Source organism: Triticum aestivum, chromosome 3B, assembly GCF_018294505.1.
Source record: "Triticum aestivum cultivar Chinese Spring chromosome 3B, IWGSC CS RefSeq v2.1, whole genome shotgun sequence".
NCBI lineage: Eukaryota > Viridiplantae > Streptophyta > Magnoliopsida > Poales > Poaceae > Triticum > Triticum aestivum.
The window spans coordinates 846,312,753-846,317,653 of NC_057801.1; the positions used below are offsets into that span (position 1 = coordinate 846,312,753).

General features: G+C 43.2%; 1 pseudogene; it reads left to right on the plus strand.

The window, feature by feature from the left end:
* Positions 1-3,759: 3,759 nt before the first annotated feature.
* LOC123068126 (agamous-like MADS-box protein AGL61) lies at positions 3,760-4,659 on the plus strand (annotated as a pseudogene).
* The last annotated feature ends 242 nt before the right edge of the window (positions 4,660-4,901 follow it).

The window sequence follows — 4,901 nt, forward strand, 5'->3', positions numbered from 1 at the left end:
GGCTGGATTATTGTTGGATGTTCGACTAAATACACTGGCTTGTGATATCCTGTGTGATTAATTGTTCACGAATAACCAGCGATAAGAAATTATTACCATCATGTAGTCTATTTGACACTGCTGCAATCAGTAGACACATGCGTGAAAAAAACAGGCTTCATTGGGTGCTCTCAATAAAACTCACAATAGAATAACTTGATCTTCTATACATCCATAACAAGAAAGTGCTTGTTCTGATAGGCCAGGGATGGTGGCTTCGTGAACCCGATACCATTAAGTTAAACACGGATATGACATGAGATTTGACACTGGCACTTTATAGGATATGGAGGTGTCATTTGGTCCGCAAATACGCTAGTGGGAGCCTCAAGAAAACAGCTCTTCGGAGTTACTGATCCACTTGTTGTTGAAGCAACATCTTTTCAAGCATAAACCATTTTTGCAAATATCCGAGGCTGCCCTACAGTCTTGTATAGACCGATTGCTTGGATGTCATCAATCTCTAGAATACTTGCCACAACAAAATTCTGTTGTGGTTCCTATCTCTGTGCCAAGCTCATCTCCGTGCCAAGAAGGGCTAGGTAATAATACTACTACTTTTGATATGCAACATGTACTCCGTAGTTTCAACAACAAGCTCATCTCTCTGCCAAGAAGGGCAGTCCCGGAATAGGTGTAGTGTAGTCTCTTCAAAGCTGACAGTTATTGGAAGGCAGATGATTTTTTTCCTATGAAGCAAACTTCTTGAATAGACTTTGTCATGCAATAGATTCCTTTTAAAATTATAATTCTGAGCATTGGAGCACTCATGGTTTGGGAGATCATGTTGAAGGACCTTGTACATACTAGTCAATATGTACGTGCAATGCACGTTAATTTCGAAGTATATTAAGTGCATGCGGATATTAAGTAGGATATTATATGCATGTTATTACATGATTAGCATTATATTTGGCATGAAATTAACTGCACGCTAAACGTGTTGAGCGCTCGACATTGAAGGATTCTAGGTCGTTGGATTGACATGATTTGATGGCCGAGATTAATTGGATCTGCCCCTTTGGGTCTTTTTATATTGGTATAGATGAATAGACTAGCTAATTTCCTGTGCATGTACTCTGGTGGTTCAACATCGGTCTTGTCCGACATATATCTTACATCAATTTTGGTAGCATTTAATTTGGTGAAATTATGGGTAGTGGAAGGCAAGGCAAGTTTTGATATCTTAAGATTTTCGTAAGACTAATTTGATTTGGTTGAGTTAATGCAGCATGGCGTTTTGGCAAAGTATGTATTTTCTTTAGATTATTCCAAGTTAATATATTTATGTTATATTTTATTTTGTGGGGCCTCGGTTGGGGTTAACAAAAAAATGACACAAAATCAAAGGGGGGAGGAGAATATGGGAGGTAAAAAAACAGGTGGGAGGTGGAGGCGACTGAATGAACTCTCCTTTAATAATGCTGGTTTTACTTCGTGTGGCATCGGTTGCGGTAAACAAAAAACCAATAGGAAACTAAAGGGGGTGGAGAACGTGGGAGGTGGAGGTGACGGAGCGAACCCCCCTTTCATCGTAGTCATATTTATGTTGGTTTTTCTTTTGTGTGGAATTGGCCGGGGTTAGCAACAGAACCAACTGAAAACCAAAGGGCGGCGGGGATTGGAACCTGGGGGAAAAACCATGCGGGAGGTGGAGGCGACGGCATGAACTCCCCTTTTCATAATGGTGGTTTTTTGTTTTTGCAGCATCAGTTGGGATTAACAAAAAAACCAACATGAAACAAAAGGGGGATGAGGATGTGTGAGGTGAAGGCGACGGAATGAACTGCTCTCTAATAGTAGAGATGATTAAGAGCATCTCCAACAGACTCGTAAAAGCTATTCTGAGCGCTAAAAATCGTTCTTTTTGGGCGTGGATACGCTCCAGCAGATGCTATAAAATAGCGTGCGCAAAAAATTTAGAGCATGCGCTAGAAAGCGCTATCGCACGCTGCAAATTTGAGGCGCTGGACTGCACGCGCTTCATAAGTTGCACTGCGTGTTTTTTGGGCATGCGTTTTTGGGCATCTGGAAAATCAATGTTGGCCGTGGCACGCTAAAAGTGCTACAGTGGCACTGTAAAACTATTTTTGCGTGTCTACTGGAGGTGCTCTAACTAGGTTCTCTCCATGTGTATGCCCATTTATCCGACTGCTCATTGAGTTAGTACTTTTGGAGGAATAATATTAATTCTTTGTATTGCTGGTAGGCTTGTTGGACAAGAGAGTATAAAGTTATGTATCCTCCTCCAGAAAGTGTTTGACGAAGATTTCTTGTTGAATAGTAAAAGTTATTTATCCTCTCTTCAATTACCTTGCCAGAGCATGATAGTGCTGCCCTACCCTCGAGTGCACTTCGCTGTCATCTCAAAATTTGACCTCAACTGTTAATGCTTTTCCACGAAAAAGATCCAACAGACATATTGCAACAAATTTAGCCACTAGATTGGCACCTTTCTTGAAATGATATTGTATCCATCTCTAGTTATAAGCATCATGCATGTACGAGATGATCCATCGACCTATCTGGATGCATCTTGCAATCTCGCTGGAAGTGCTTCATAAACCTCGGTATGTTTCGACATGGCCAAACATACACTATGTTTATAAACATAATGTAATATTGTGTTGATATATTTGAAAGTGTTCACCCAGACAAAGAGGAAATTATTAATTTGAGAATATATCGCACTAATATATAAATAAGGGTGATTAATGTGGTGTGCGCATACACGTATCGCCGGGTGGTGTAGGTATGTCATTTTTGAAGCTTATTGAAAGCTCGTATATAATCCATCCGTCGCATATTATAAGATGTTATTACATCAAATATACTCTTATATCTTCATGGGTTGTATCGAATGTCTGCCGGGGAAAAAATAAATTACTTCCCAACTACTGCATTGTTAGGAACGCTTGCTATTGTGGGCCAAACAATATTTCGTTGTCACATCCTGATCAATTCAATCTGGGTGCGAACGAGTACGTAGTTATCCTTTGACGCTTTAGTTTTAATGTATACATGCTTATCGTACATACTCTTCAGAAATTCTTCATTTCAGAGATGTGCTCATCTTATCATACATACTTATCCAAACATTAATTTACATTTCAGAAATTCTTCAAATTTTATTCATAATTTTGTTCGAATCAACTGAGTTACACTTCTCTGCGTGCAATTCATAATTCCACAGAGAATACAACAAATCTAGGTGCAAAACTGGATTTTGAATGTGGATATTACTGATTCCTCTCCTATCGCTTGCTATATACCCACCCCCTGTATCGAGATGTAGTAACACACTTACCTTTGAAATTAAATGTTAATGACATTTTTAAATTAAATATTTAAAATTTGATGTATAAATGTCTTTCCCATATTTACGAAATGGGCACCTGACATTTCAAAAATGTGGTTTGCTTATTAGACAACAATTCAACATGTTTGATCAAAGACTAAATCGTGCGGCGAGATGAGTAAGAGGGACGAGAGAATTCGGCAGTGCGATCAAGATATACCCCTTTTCACCAGGCAGGGCTACACGGGTTCCTGACATCTTTGTTGATGGTGATCGGAGGCGCATAACGATATTTTTTGAGCTGTAGCAAATATGCCCGGGAAAAAGAGAAATTATTTCCCAACTAATGTATAACCCTCTCCGACCCCGAGACACACTCGAGTAACGCCCATCTCTGAGCGTACTAGCCGAGCAAGCGAGTAATGGTGGCGCCCAATCGAAGGATCGGGTAGGAGGATGCCCGGCACGTCTGCTTCTCGAAGCGCCTCATGGTGTTCTTCAGCAAGGCCACCGGTCTGGCGGTCCTCACCGGCGCCCAGGTGGCCACCCTCACCTTCTCACCCGGCGGCAACGAATTCTCTTTTCTCCACCCCATCGTGGAACGCTTCTTGCCGGGGGAGGGTGTGGGGGCTGGCGCGAGGGAGGAGGGCACTAGTTGCCGGCGAAGATAAGAAACTAGAGCAGCTCCACCAGGAGTTCGACAAGCTGCGCACCGAGCTGGTCGAGGTGAAGAAGCGCATGGAGCGCAAGGAGGAGATCATAGCGAAAGACCGTGACGCGGGAGATCGGATAGTGGCTTGGGTCGACCCGAACGTGCGGGACATGGGGGGCGAGGACATGGCGGCCTTCTTTGCCATGCTGATGTGTAGAAAATTCCGCGCCAACCAAGATCTCCACGAGGAGATGCATGTCGACATGAGCTGCATGGTGGAGGTGGCCCCACCACTGCACCTCCAGATCTTCGGTGGCAGTACTTTTGAGTTCCGTAGCAGCAGTAGCAGCAACAGCAGACGGTGATGCAGACGCTGCATCCGCCTTAGGGGTTCACCTCCGAGGTTAATATGCAGAAGCGCATGGTGATGGAGCTGCCTCCGGCAAAGCAGGTCACCGCCGGGATGGATATGCAAGAGATGCCTCCGCTGCCGGGATTCGCCACGGGCATGGATATGGAGGAGATGCAGATAGCGATTCCTCAGCCGCCAGGGTTGGACAACGAGATGGGGATGCAAATGGCGATACATTAGTTGCTTATTGCGATGCCTCCGTCACCGGAGATCCCTGCCGGGTTGGAGACGAATGCCGGCTTCCCGTTCCTGTACTGAGATCCAAACCCGTGTCCATCCGTTCAAGTATAATCATTCAACAATGGACCATAGTACGTCAAAATATGTTGTCGTCTAGTTAATCTGGATGAAATCTTTCGTCAAATTTTATGTCGTTTCTTTATTATAAAGAATTAATGGCCAAATCTGTATTGCCCTGTCGCTGACTGCTGCTATTTAATGAAATACTGACATCTTCTCAAATGTACTACACATGTTCGCTGGCTACAAGATTTTGAGTC